At 41.2% G+C, this 15508-nt stretch overlaps 1 pseudogene; it reads left to right on the top strand.

The window, feature by feature from the left end:
* Window positions 1-725: 725 nt before the first annotated feature.
* LOC118015375 lies at window positions 726-13456 on the top strand (annotated as a pseudogene).
* Window positions 13457-15508: the final 2052 nt, after the last annotated feature.

Below are 15508 nucleotides of genomic sequence, written 5' to 3'. Positions count from 1 at the left end.
CAAAAAGGAAAGCTGCTTGACAGGGGTGGAAATAGGAGGGCTCTGATTACAACCCCAAATCACACTATAAGTCCTGAAGGCTTTGTCCAGGGTCAGGAGAGATGGGCTCTTTCTAATAGGGCTGTAAATACTCAGCCAGCAGCCCAGAGGGGATTTGGGCAAGGCATTCTAGGAGCAACTAATCTGCACCTAACTAGGTTATTCCAGAGTGGAGAGGAGTGGTCAGTCACTCGGTCCTTTGGTGCTTTGAGGGTAATCTGAGGTAAGATTCCTCAGGCCAGTGGGTGGGGGAATAAGAGTTGATCCTCCTCACACCTCGGGCCTATGAGGCATGGCCTCAAGAACCTCAGCAGCAATCCATCTTTACCCATCTTTGGGTAATGCTTTAATAGAAATCAATGCACAATGTTCTGGGGAACTCCATTAGATTTTTAAAAGGTCCGTATACATGGTTTATAGCTGCCATCTATATGAAGATTGCAAATAAAAGCTATTCAAGCTGTATTTAGTAAAAAAAAAGAATTTTTTTAATAGAATAATATGATGTCGGTTTCTTCTCTATCAGATAACAGAACCCTCTCAGCATTATAAAATAGAAAATGTATTTAGGATAGAAATGAACTGTGGGAGTTGCTGGGGAAGAAATGGTCTGAAAAGGGCAACTGGAGGATCAGAGAAGTCACTAACCAGCATTCCTGGAGCCTACACTGGGGGGATGAGCCAGAATGGTCGGAAGCAATGAGGGTACTGTAAAGCATACGCCTACTAATGCCAACATCGACATTGCCTGTTATATCTCTTCTCCCTTTGTAAGAGTCCCACTTGCACCCATTCAAAGAACAGAAATGAACCCCCAAATTCTACCTTTTGGAGGAATTATGATGCTTTGGCTTACAAAGGGTGCTCATTCAACCTCCTCATTTTCATGCCTGTATGTAAGAAGTGACAATGGTATTCTAGTTTTACTTCTCTGCAGGAGTTCTTGTCTCAAGCAGAATAAGCCTTCAAGTCTCAACTTAGTTGATTGTGACTTTATTGATTTTACAAAACTTCCAGAACAGTGAATGGATAAGTGATGGTTTTGAAACATGTTTTCGAGTTCTCCCACAAAAGGTGGGATGTAATTCAACCTCCGCTTGATTACAGGCTGACCACAGTGCCTTCTTCAAAGGGATAGAATGCAGCACAAGAGATGCCATGAGACCTAGGAGGCTAGATGACAAAAAGCAATACAACGTCTACTTGGCTTTTTCTCTCTCTTTAGAATATGTGCCTCTGGAACCGTGAGCTATCATGTAGGAATTCCAATTACCCTGAAGCCGCCATGCTAGAGAGATTACATAGACCTTGCAGAGATAGAGAGAGATATTGGAGGAGCCCTGGTTGATCCAGCCCTCAGCTGTTCAAGATTCCCAGCCTAGGCAAGGAGCAGCTTTCAAATGACTCCCCTCTCCAGCTGCCAAGCTGCCCCCGCCCACACCAAGGAGAGCAGAAATGAGTTCTCCACTGAGCGCTCTTCAAAATGCAGCTGTGTGAGCAAAAGAAATGTTATGACAAAAGTCATAAGTTTGGGGGTGGTTTATTATGGAGCCATACTGAAACAGGATGCAAAGCAATTTTCCAAATAAGCTATAGAGTTCTAACTTAGAGTAAAGTAGAGCTGCCAAAGATAGAACTGCCTATATACCAACACATCACTATGGAAGTTCATTCATCTGTGTCACTCATCTATCCAACCAACAAATATACATGAACTGTCTGTGTGCTACGGATTCAGTGGCAAAGACAGAATGATCTCTGCCTTGATGGAGTCTCATGCTTTAGATTACTGTGGATTAAAGAGACATTGAAGGAGTAATTTATGAGTGTTACAAAAGGGGAAGCCTGGGATGCTCTGTCAGATAATAAGTCACATGTCTTTTCTAGAAATTTCTTTTTTTTTTTTTAAGATTTTATTTATTTAATTGACAGAGAGAGACAGCGAGAGAGGGACACAAGCAGGAGGAGTGGGAGAGGGAGAAGCAGGCTTCCCGTCGAGCAGGGAGCCCGATGTGGGGCTCGATCCCAGGACCCTGGGACCATGACCTGAGCCGAAGGCAGACGCTGAACGACTGAGCCACCCAGGCGCCCCTTTTATAGAAATTTCTTAAAGATGTGTTCCTCTTGATTAGTAAGAGTCCTTTAGAATCTGGCAATGTTCTGGATATACAGAGCAAAAGAAAAGATGGCAATTTACAACTTCAGCAAATGCAGGCTACCTGTGCTATAGAGGTGTATGGTAGCTACTTTCAACTGTGGCCATCAGCTGTCCTTCCTCTGAATCAAACATACATAAACAAGATGCTAATTGTATGCTCTTTCCTGAGCCTACTTTGAAATTACTTATAATGATGAAACTGTAAGATCATCTTGTCTAAGAAACACTGCCGTGCAGAGTGGCCATAGGTTGGTTGCAAATCGAAATTACGTACAAGGTCCATATTAGAAGCTAAAAGCTTTCTCATCAGGCCACTGATAATGAAGTTTGCTAACCATTCTAGTGCATAAAGTAGAATTATGAAAACTGATTCAGTCTAATTATCAAAGGGTTGGAGTTTTTCCGCTATTCTCAAAATGTAGCCATTGAAGCGGCTTGAAAACTCGTCGTCCAGAATTTAAATTGCCTATTGCCAAGGCTCAGTGACTGTTCCAGGAATGAACAAAAGTGCTTAAATTCTTCCGACTGTTTGATTACAGGTACTTATCTGCCGTTTGCTCGGTCATGTACAACTGTGCAATTAAAACAAATGGTGGCACATAAAAGGCTGACTGAGGTAGATTTGGCCAGTGGGCAGAGAGCCAGTCTGTTAGAAGGAAGTGCCAAGCACGGTAGGGAAAACAACGAACACAAAAGACACACAGGCCCCCATGCAACATACCCTCTTGGAGCTTACAGTCTAGTCGGGGAGAAAGACCAGTAAATGACATCAGTAAGACAGTGTGTAAGAGCTGTGTTGCAAAGGAGCAGTTCAGCGTGGCGTGGGATGACGGGACGCTACCCTGAGGAAGCAGCCTCTAAGCTGAAGGCTGTGTAGGAGTCAGCTAGGCCACGGTGTGCGGGAAAGGGGAGAAGAAAGCCTGGTTCAGGCTGAGTCAGGTACAAGCTAGGACACTAGAAAGACTCAAATTGTTAGAGGAACTAAAAAAAAAATTCAGAATGGTTGGAAGATGAGGAGGCAAAATAGTGTGAGAAGAGGCTGGACAAATAGGGAGAAGGCCAGCTGGGTCATGAAGGACCTTGTAAGCCATTTTAAAGAGGTTCGACTTTCTGTGCCTTAGATTTCATTTCTAACATGAAAAAGAGGAGTTTAGCTAGCACCTCAGATTTGTTCTTTAGAAAGATATTCAATTTGGGCGCCTGGGTGGCTCAGTTGGTTAAGCGACTGCCTTCGGCTCAGGTCATGATCCTGGAGTCCCGGGATCGAGTCCCGCATCGGGCTCCCTGCTCGGCGGGGAGCCTGCTTCTCCCTCTGACCCTCCCCCCTCTCATGCTCTCTGTCTCTCATTCTCTCTCTCGCAAATAAATAAATAAAAAATCTTAAAAAAAAATAGAAAGATATTCAATTTTATGAGGATCTCTAAAAATCAGGTAAATGGAAGAATCAGTTCTTCTCTGGCCTTAGGTCAAGACAGCAGAGAACATGGAGTTGCCATTCTCATGCTCACATTTTTGTCTTCCCAAGACCGGTAGCAGTTTACTCCTTTTCGCACTCAGCCCTGACCTCTCTCTGCCCAGCAGATTGGAGAGGGAGGCCACAGAATGAAGTCTAAAAGCTTCGAAAATATCATTTTTTGTTCTTAAGAGGGAATCATGCAGCAAAAAGGATAAGGATTACTGTTTCAGAAAAGCACAAGACTAAGTAAATATTGAGAGTTTAGAATTGTCAAAGATTTTATTTTCAGCATGAGAAAGACTCCTGCACAGAACATTTATTCCTTTTATCTGGGTCTTGGAAAAATCATGTATCTTGTAGTTTACTAGTTTACTATACAACACATGTGAATACACTACCAGCACTTGGTAGCAACCATTTTTACTACAGGCAAAGTGATTACACATCTGTAAATTTACCAAGTAATGGAATGACCTCCTCCCCTGAATGCTGTTGACCTCTTTGCAGAAAGAGCCTTACTCAAGTGTAGGATGCTTCCTAGATTGAGTGCTAGACATTTAACGCACCTAGCATGGTACTAGGGAGTGAGAAAAATAAGAGATGAATTAAATGCAAGTCATAGTCCATCGAAAGTCCAGACATAGGCTTATGACATGGGGCAGGCAGGGCTTCAAGAGCAAAATCTTTACCCTTGCCAGTTTCCTGAACCAACCAGGGAAAACTCATAATAAAGAAACCCCTTAACACTAAGCAAAAAGACAAGGATTAGTATTAGTTCTCTATTGCTGCTATAATAAACCACCACAAATTAGCGGCTTAAAACAACACAAATTACCTTATATTTACAGTTCTAGAGATTAGAAGTCTAAAATGAGTCTTACGGGCCAAAGCCAAGGTGTCAAGAAAGCTGTGTTCCTTCTGGAGGTTTTAGAAGACCCATTCCTCTCCTTTTCCTGTTTCTGGAGGCTTTCCCAATTCCTTGGCTCATGGACCCCTTCCCATCACTCAGTCCTGTTGTCTCATCTCCTTTTCTGACCTTCCATCTCTCCCTTATAAGATTCCTTATAGGGGTTTCTGGGTGGTGCAGTTGGTTAAACACCCAACTCTTGGTGTCAGCTCAGGTCATGATCTCACGGTTGTTAGATGGAGCCCCACATCAGGCTCCATGCTCAGTGAGGAGTCCACTTGGGATTCTTCCTCTCTCCCTCTCCCTCTGCCCCTCCCACTCATGTTCTCTCTCCCTCTTTATCTCTCTCAAACAAATAAGTCTTTATTTAAAAAAAAAAAGAATCCTTATAATTACACTGGGCCCACCCAGATAATCCAGGATAATTTCCCTGTTTCAGGATCCTTACCCTACATCCATAATGTTCTTCTTTTTTTCTTTTACCTCAATATAAATGTAAAAAGGCGGGGAAATCCTTAATTTAATCATATCTCACCATCCCTTCTGCCATGTAAAGCGGCACTGTCACAGGTTCCAGGGGTTAGGACATGGATATCTTTGGAAGGCCATTATTCTGCCCACCACAACAAGAAGAGAAGAATCTGTAAAGTCAGAGAGGGCAAGATTCTGTCGGGTTTGTTCAACATCATCCCCAACACAGTACCTGGCTCATCATCAGTAATCAGCATACACCAGCTGAGTAACTGAATAAATAAATAAGGAAAGATAAATGATGTGCTATTTCCTGCACTAACTCCTCTTGTGAATAAGGAATAGATGGTTCCAAAATCTGTAATTTGCTGTCTCTTAAAAATCTGAAGGACTGAATGGGTACTGAGTGCCAGTTTGGGAAGATGAAAGAAAAAGTTTTGGAGACTGATGTTGGTGAAGGTTGCACAACAGGATGAATGTATTTAATGCCACTGAACTGTACACTTTAAAATGGCTAAAATGGTCAATGTTATGTATATTTTACCACAATAAAAGAATATGAAGAAGTCAAGTCAAGAAAAAAATTAAACAATGGGCCTTTACCAAAACAATACCTGACCTGGATATCCCTCCTAGAATAATTTCCTGGAGAGAAAGGTGTGGAAAATCCTCAATCCTGGGGCTGAATCTTCTTCTCATCATTTTGTTTTTCTCCGAAAGCATTAGAATTTGTGACAGGTCATGTTCACTATGAAAAAATGTTTTCCTTTTGCTTTTTGAGTTACACTAATATAGGAGAGATGAATCAAGCAAGCGGATTTTTATTTGGGCCTTTGGTTAGTTTATTTTTCTAAGTATTTTCATTTGTCTACATCATCATTTTAAACTCATACACATACACACACTCCCTCTCTCTAACACACCTACAAACTCATACACACGTACACACTCACGCACAAACCTGCAAGAAGTCAGAGCTTTGCTCAGACCCAACAACTCTGTGAAGTGAATTTTTCATTGATTTATCAGTTCATTTGAGCAAACTGCAGACACAGCCTCGGAAAGACCATTCTCAGAATAGATGGTCAACTTTTATCCCAGAGCAACAACTAGGAACCAATTAGAGCCATTCTCTTCAATGGGGCTTATTATTGGTGCTAATCTGTGAATAGAAGTGTCCAATTGTGAGAAAGGTTAGCAACCCCAAATAACATGCCCATAAGGTTTATTAGGCTTCTGCCAACACCTTTAGGCTGCCTTAATTGCTTCTTCAGGGCTGGTTTCACACAGAGAATGGAGTCATTTCCAGTGCTCTAGTCTAGTTCTCTCAGCTTCAGGTGTGGAAGGCAGGGAAGAGCACAGAAAACTTGGGTCACTCTACTCAACCTATAAAAGAGGTATTTTAAGGAACTTACACAACATTGCACAACTAAAGTCAGCAGAACAGAACCTGGGGCCCAAATCTGTCTTACTCAAAGTCTATTACATTCCTACTACATCACACACTAACCCACTACTGAAGAGTCAGCCCTCAGAAAAAGAACAAACCAATGCCTGCCCTCCACAAATATTGTTCAGTTCTTCCTATCCTGGCCCCCTTTCAGCAGCCCTCCTTCTCATACTCTCACAGGAGTCCAGTCCGCTGCCACACACACCCGTTAAGGAATAAAGCAGTTGGTGAAACGAACTTTTAAGTCAACTACAGCTAGAACTAACTGTGTGCTTACTCTGTGCCTGGACCTGTGTTAAATGTCTCACATGTGTTATGAAAAATATTTTGTAAAGTCTTATTCTTAGATATGATTGGTGACGCTGAAGTCTGAGAAATCACCAGCAAAACCAGAGCCTGAATTTATGACACCAGACTGAGTTCCAGGCCTTTCTATTCCACCACATTGCCCTTAGGGCCAAAACATACAACTCCATCTTCCTAACCACAGTAAGTGGAGTACAATATTGACTTTGTCATATAAACAAAGCAGGCAAGGGAGAGAGTAGAGATGGCAAAAGAACAAGGAGCCCTTAGCCAAGGGAAGAAAGGACTTTTCTATGAACAAAGCTCTCTTACATTTTGCTATCAAAGAATTTCTTTATAGCAGCAAGGACTCTATGAAATACATTTGTGTTGGAAAGCACAAGAATGTATCAATATTTCTTCTGTGTTTTCTGTCTTGGGTTGAAGGAGCGTGGCAGAAATTGTTCCTTCCAGCAGGAAGCTAACCCTGATTCTAGCAGATAAATAAGATAAGATGGATCCAGAGTCAGTCTTCATAGTCCCAAAGTCCTCTCACTCCTCTGACGAACATCTTAGAAAACTAGATCAGACGTTTCCTAAGAGATTTGCTCACAAGAGGGTCATTATTCTTTGAATCAGGCTGGAGTAAAAATCCCCCTGTGAAACGGAGGGAGGGGGTGCTACCCCTTGGATAACTAAATGTTATTTCCTGTCTCAAGATCTCCAGGGCTGAGAGTGCTCACCCTTGAGCACTCCTTTGCAAAGTCGGTAAGGGGTGTGGTATGCAAGGAAAAAAGACTTTTCATAGAGATTTGGAGCAAGAGAAGATTCAAGCTGGATCTTGATTTTTCTTTTCTCTTCTTTTCTTTTCTTTCTTTTCTTCTCTTTTCTCTTACTAAGCCAATGAAACCACCCAAGAAATTGCTTCTACAGACCAAAAAAAAAAAACTGAAGGTTTGAAAGGAGGGATTCTAAGCACTTACTTCTTGGCTTTGTGAAAAGAAATCTTTTTCTCTGAAATTAAGCACAGAAGCAAGCTTACACCACCAAACCAGTGGTAAACAACTTTGACAGAAACTAATCAGGACAAATCAGTGTGGCAGGGATATTTGGTCTCCTTTGAAAGTGCCGGAAAATCATACAATTGTCAGACAGTAAGTGTCTAGCCTGCAAGCCAGGACAATGCAGGAAACTTCTCATGGATGAAATTAATACACAGAAAATCCCTCAGTGGGCAGCAGGTACTTTCCAGGGAAGTTTGCGCCTGAGCTTAGGAAGAATCAGAGTCAAATGCAACAGACAGTTCTGGGACAGAGCTAAGCTGACCAACAACATGGTTTTTATGCCTATCACTTGAACTTGTAAAATTTAAAGAGTTGAAGAGAAGAATTAAATCTTCCACTGACAAGTCTCCTGGAGAGCTTTCTGTTCTCTTGCTGGTTATGGCATTTGAGAACCCCAAGCAAAGTGGTCCTAGTGGAATGTGCAAGGAAAATTCCACTTCATCTGACTGACATTAAGTTAGAGTTAAATTGTGAAGTTAGCGGAAGCCTTGTGATATAACTGGAAAATAAAACACCTGGGTTCCCATACTGGCCTGGCCGCCATCTCCATGCGGAATCAATGCTAGACCTTATTTTTAATCTCTTCTGCAAAATGAGCGTTTTGATTAGATTGTCTCTAGCATTCCTTTAGGCCTTCACAATCTAGATTTCTAAATTCATCTCTGGCCCCTTTTATTTCCCTCTATTCCAAGTCCTTCTCCCCCAGTTTTGTCACTTGCCTACTACATTTCAAGGCAGAAGACTGACCCACGTTAATGTCTGTAAATGTTATTTGATTCAAAATACACACACACACACACACACAGCCAAAAGGATAAATGTTTTATGATCTTTGTTTTGCACATGCAAAAGCTGAGACTTAGAGAGATTAAAGCATTTGCCCAAGATCAAAGTTCAAGAAGAGTGTTATATCAGAATTTGAATCCAGGACCATCTAACTCTGAAGTTCACATTCTCCTTGCTATATCTTACAGTCTCTCTCTGTGGCTCTGGACCTTTCCTATGAGTCCCAGGGCAAATGGCTCTTTTTCTCTCAGCTTGAAACTCCTAAGGAACAAACCTCTGTTCCCCATCAAAGCCTATTTGTCCTATCTCTGATTTCCTCAAATGCCTATCAGTTTTGCACACATTTTCTTTATAACTGGGAGAGGATAACCTATTCTAATAACCTATTCTAACCCATTTATAAAAAAGAGGAAGAGGGGCACCTTGGCGGCTCAGTCCATAAAGTATCCTACTCCTGGTTTTGGCTCAGGTCATGATCTCAGGGTTGTGAGATTCAGCCCTGCATCGGCTTCCACACTGAGTATGGGGCCTGCTTAAGATTCTCTCTCTCCCTCTCCCTCTGCCTATCCCCTGCTCACATGTGCACGCTCTCTCTCTCTCTCTAGAAAAAAAAAAAAAAAAAGAGGAAGAAACTGAAGCCCAGACAGGAAGCGTTTTGCTCATACAGAGTATTTACACATAAGACCCAAATATAACCCATCAAACCCAGCTATCACCTTTTAGGCTTTTTTAAGCTTTAAGCTGTCACACAGTCATGACTGCTAAAAATATCACTGAATTATCTCTGATTAATGAATTAATTCTCATAGGTAATATTTTTTACAAATAAGATACATTTTCTTCCATAATAAAAGGAATACGTGTTTATTTTTGACTATTTGGAAACTAAAGCAAAGTAGGACAAGAAAGAAATCCATTTGTAAATCACTCAAAGAAGAACACTATTAATTTTACCAAATTTATTTCCAGTACTTTTTTCTTTCTCTTTCTTTTCCTTGGCATCATTTCAGGTTTTTCTTATAAAACTTTTTTTCTGATTATAAAAATAACATGTGGTCTACAAAGAGATACCACTGCACACCCATCAGAATGACTAAAATTTAAAAGATTCACACCATCAAATACTGGCAAGGATATGGAGCAACCAGAACTTGCTTACATTGTTGGCAAGAGTATAAAATGGCTCAACCACTTTGGGAATGGGCTTGGTGGTTTCTTACAAAACAAAATATATACTTACTCTATGACCCAGAACTACACCCAGGTATTTACCCAAGACAAAAACATATGTCCACAAAAAGACTGTATAAGAATGTTCATAACAGCTTTATTTATAATAGCCAAAAACTGGAAATAGCTTAGATGTCCATCAATAGGAGAATGGAAATACCAACAGTGGTACATTTGTCCCACCCCAGCAACAGAGAGGAACTCTGTTGGTTCCTGCATGGTCTGGACCTCATGGTCCAGAGAGGAACTCTGCATGGTCAAATCTCGAAAACATTATGTTGAAGGGATACCTGGGTGGCTCAGATGGTTAAGCATCTGCCTTTGGCTCAGGTCATGATCTCCAGGTCCTGGGATCAAGCCCCATGTCGGCTTCCCAGCTCAGCGGGGAGTCTGCTTCTCCCTCTCCCTCTGCCTCTCCCCCTGCTTGTGCTCTCTCTCTCTCAAATGAAAAGATAAAATCTTAAAAAAATTTTTTTAAAAAGGGGTACCTGGGTGGCTCAGTCATTGAGCATCTGCCTTCCACTCAGGTCATGATCCTGGGGTCTTGGGATCGAGCCCCGCATAGGGCTCCCTGCTCTGCGGGAAGCCTGCTTCTCCCTCTCCCTCTGCTTGTGTTCCCTCTCTCGTGGTGTCTCTCTCTGTCAAATAAATAAATAAAATCTTTAAAAAAAATTTTTTTAAAACATTGTTGAATAAAATAACTTTATATAAAAGCCTACATACTATATGATTCCATTTACATGAACTTCTGTGACAGGCAAAACTAACCCGTCCTGGAAAAAAATGAGCACAGAAGTTGCTTTGTGGAAAGGGACTGACCGGGAATGAAGGAACTTTCCAAGGTGATGACAATGTTCTGTATCTTGCTAAGGATTTGTCAGGTGGATGCATTTGTCAGAACCCACTGAATGGTACATAGAATTTGTGCACTTCATCGCAAGTAAATCTTACCTTATAAGAAAAAAAAGGTACACAACAAACACTGAATTTTAACAGTAAGCATAATGAAGTATTTGGGCACAGGAACATTGAGGCCAACAACTTATTTTGAAATGTATCAAAAAATAAAATGGATAAATAGAGAAATGGGTAGTTAAGTGATGGAGCATAGTAAAATGTTCATTGTAGAATCTAGATGGTGGGTATATGGGTATTCACTATAAAATTCTTTCATATTTTCTGTATGTTTGAGAATTGTCATAATACAGGGGGGAACGTAGGGAAAAAAAGTAGAAAGTATGGGAAACTCAAGATGTTCAAAGAAAATAAGACTCTTCCAAAGCACTAATACCCAACAACAATATTGAAAACAACAGTGAATTGCTTTCCATCCTTTTTTTAATATTTATGGGTAAGGGGAGGTGTTTTACAAAATTAGTACCAAACAGGTATAAATCTTCCTATTATGAAGTAGCATTTTATGAATGGCACTTTCCCAATTATTCTTCAAAAATATTGTATTATAATTTATTTAAATTTATTTTGGATATTTTAGGTTATTTTTCACTGCTATAAATAAGTTTGATGAACATGCACAAGTAAGTAGATATTTTGCCTAGGGCCTTATAGCTACCTAACACTGTTACCAAAAGGAAATACTTTTCAAAGCAATATAACACTGTGGCTTAAAGGGTGGAAATACATCTGGCTCCACCACCTACTAACCTGTTTCCTTAGGAAATGTACTAAGTCTCCCTAGATCTATTTCTTCTTCTGTGCTCCAAGGTATTATTCTGGAAAGTGCCTAGCACTGTGCCTGGCACATAACTAATGCTAAATAAATGACAGCTATTATTATTTCACCCAGTCATGTTATTTGTGCACAGTGACAGCTAATTGAGAATATTTCTGACAAAAGAAATATTCAGGGAGACACAGCAAAAACCATAGATATAACAAAAAACCCATCTAATTTGACTTAGTAACACCACATCTTGCAGCTTCAATTCTATAAGAGGTACTCAATAAATATAAGCCGAATAAATTGGTGATGAATGAATGTATAAATAAGAGGGCAGCTACCTGACTTTAATTCACCTAGGCATGAGGGCAGGCTCAACTTCGCTTGTAAGCTTTTCCTGGCCCTGTCCCTCTGGAAACAGCTGAATACATCTGTCTTTGTTAGCTGAAATTACATGGGATGCCTCAACTTGGAGACCAGAGTTCAAAGTCTGGCCTCTATCTCTAATTAGCTGTGTCTTCGGACTAAGATACTGGTAAAAAAAAAAAAAAAAAAAAAAAAAAAAAATTCGCATTATGCTATGACTATTATGATAGTCTCTAATGAGGGAGGGGTACAGAGCATGTCATGATCCCCCTTGTTCAGATGTGGAAACTGAGGCACAGAGAAGTGAAATGATTTATCCAAATTTCCTCCTCCAGACCAAGAGGCAGTCAGGTAAACAACCTCCACAGGCCCTTCTGGCTCCAAAGGGCTTAGGCTGCAAGTAGCTTCCGCCATAGACTATCCTTCATGCCTCATCTTTCTGTGTTCCCTCCCCCTGCTCCCTTCCCCAAAGCCAGCAGCTGTGCCAGGCTGTGCTGGGGATTTTTGACAACAGAGGGGGCTGCCAAGCCAAACTGGGCTTTCTCCAAATAAAGAAGAGAAGCGTGCCTGCCTGCTGAGATGCAGCCTGAGTTCCTCATTCCATCCTGAGTTCTGGGAATCCTCTTGGGTCACAGTAGTGCAAAATACTCTTGGAATCGGTGGTACAAAATATAATCCTTGAGGAATATGTGCTCTGGTCCTCGCTCTGCCAGTAACAACCTGTCACTCCAAGAAAGTCGCTTCATAGAAATGTAAAAAATGTCCTACCTCAGGGGTTCTCAAACCTGGCTGCACATCAGAATCTCCCAGGCTGTTTACTGAACATACGCAATCCAGGCAGATACCAGCACGGCCCAGCCACGGTCAACCCCACTGTGTTCTTAGACATGGCCATGCAAGGCGAGCCCTTGGGCCGCCACTCCTTCTTGCTGTTTGCAAACAAAGTTCTAAAGACAGCAGAAAACTTTCATGCTCTGAGCACTGGGAAAAAGGATTTGGTTCTAAAGGTTCCTGCTTTCACAGGATTATTCTGGGATTTCTGTGCCAGGATGGCGACTTCGCACGCCATACTGGCACTGGTGGCAAGTCCATCTATACGGAGAAATTTAATGACGAGAATTTCATCCTAAAGCATATGGGTCCTTCCATCTTGTCCATGGCAAATGCTGGACCCAACACAAATGGTTCCCAGTTTTTCCTCTGCACTGCCAAGATGGAGGGCTTGGATGGCAAGCCTGGTCTTTGTCAAGATAAAAAAAGGCATGAATATTGTGGAAGCCATGGAGCACTTTGGGTCTAGGAACAGCAAGACCAGCAAGGTCACCATTGCTGACTATGAACAAATCTAATAAATCTGATTTGTGTTTTAACCATCAGACCATTCCTTCTGTAGCTTAGATGAGCACTTCTTCACCCTCACCTGCTCAAAATATCCTATAATCTTTGTGTTCTCGTTGCAGTTCTGTGGGTTTCATATTTTGCTTATCCCCTCCAACTCTAGCGGGATTTCAGAGTTAAGTTCATCATATAAAACAAGAACTAAACCAAAAAAAAGAAGAAGGAGGAGGAGAAAACACACAATCCAGGGCCCCATCCTAGACCTATTAATCTCCCAGAATCTCCAGGGGTGTAACCTGGAAATCTATAACTTGCCAATTTAAGCCCAGGACTTTCTAATACAGAGACATCTTGGGGAGCCACTAAATTAGATAAATTCAGGGTTCTTTTTTTTTTCCTTCTGAGATGTAAACTCGAAATGTGTCAACCCCTCTCCTGCTCCCATAAAATATAACTCCTTTTATTTCTGGTTTATTGTTCATCAAATGCTTAGAGAACTGTCTTATGATTTGAAGGCAGAAATACAGCAGAAATAGAACATGAGCCACAAATGTGAGCCACATTTTAATTTTACATTTTCTAGTAGCCACTTAAAAAAAAAAGTAAAAAGAGGGGCACCTGGGTGGCTCAGTTGGTTGTCTCTGCCTTCGGCTCAGGTCATGATCCCAAGGTCCTGGGATCAAGCCCCACATCGGGCTCCCTGCTCAGTGGGGAGTCTGCTTCTCCCTCTGACTCTCTCCCCACCTGTGTTTTCTCTCTCACTCTCTCTCTCTAAAATAAATAAATAAAATCTTTAAAAAAAGTTAAAAGAAACAGGTAAAATTAAGTTTAATAGCATATTTTATTGAACCCAATATATGCAAAATATTATCCGTTTCAACTTGTAATAGATGTAAAAATTACTGAGCTATTTTACATTTTTTTCTTTTGTGAGGTCTTCATGGTCTTGCTTATATTTTACTTGTACAACATTCAATTTTTTTTAATTTTTTATTGTTATGTTAATCACCATACATTACATTATTAGTTTTTGATGTAGTGTTCCATGATTCATTGTTTTGCTCTATAGCCACATGTAGCCAGTGATTATCCATATTAGTCAGAGCTGTTAAACCACATCAATAGGAGGTAGTGCAATAATCCATTAGCAGTGTCCATGATGAGCAGGAGTTTGGGGGGGAGGCACACGTGACCTCTAGTTGTCATCACTGGGTAGTGAACACCAAATGACCTGATTTCTAGTTCTCTAGAGATCAGGCAAAAGGACAAAGGTCAGAGGGGACTCAGCCTAGGACTCACTCATGAGGAGGAGACAGAAATCCACACTAGTGGTTAGTGGTTAGAAGCACTGCAATCAAGTATAACAAACATTAAAATAAGTAAGACAAAGATTTAGCCAGGAATGAGTAGAATAAGCCCAAGCACCAGCACTTGAGAATGTAGGTTGTATTCATTTTATGAAAATAATCTTCCTAACTCAGGGTCAGTCTAATGGGCCTATTGAAGGGCTACTGATTGATTTATAAGGAACATTCAAGTGTGGTTGAATATCCACTGGAGAGATAGCCAGCTGATATACACTGCAGAACAAGTAGGGAAGGAAGGTGCCTAGACCATGAAATTAATAATGTAATCAGTAATAAGATTACTGTACAGTAAAAGATCATATTTAAAAATTATAATTTAAAAAAGCACATTACTATCCATTTTCATTTGTTCCTTATGATATGGGCAGGCAGGTGGGGTACATGTCCCCATTTCAGATGGAAACAGAGGTTGAGAGAGGTATGTGTTTGCCTAAGTCTCACAGCCAGGGAGTACACAGCATAGTTTCTCCACATGAAGCTCTCTGGTCCATATGGGAATTCAACCCTGGCCTCATTATCAGTGAACTCTGGCCAGCTACTTACCTGATGCAGCTATGAATATCATTAATTCACTTTTCAAAGGCCTTTCCTCTTCTAATAGATCAAGTCCCCGTTAGCTTTCTGTCCAACCCCTCCTCTGTGTCTGCATCTGTACCACCTCTGCCCCTCAGCTGTCTCTAATCATACGTTTCCCTGGAAGGTGTAAATGCCTTTGCCTGGGGCAAGGATGCCTTTTCTACAGCTGACAGCCAGCTGGTAAGACCAGAGCAGCACTTTCCTCTGCGGGCTGAGTCCATATAACAACTTGCAAAGTCACTCATGGAGGCATGGAAGGGTTTTGAACCGAAAAGTCATCTGATGAAATGAGCCGGTGTATAAGGCAGAGGGACAGTTGAAGAGGAAAGAGGAA

The sequence above is a fragment of the Mirounga leonina genome, unplaced genomic scaffold (genome assembly GCF_011800145.1).
Source record: "Mirounga leonina isolate KUSES-001 unplaced genomic scaffold, KU_Mleo_1.0 Mir_104, whole genome shotgun sequence".
Taxonomy (NCBI): domain Eukaryota; kingdom Metazoa; phylum Chordata; class Mammalia; order Carnivora; family Phocidae; genus Mirounga; species Mirounga leonina.
This window is presented reverse-complemented; position numbering and strand designations above follow the sequence as displayed.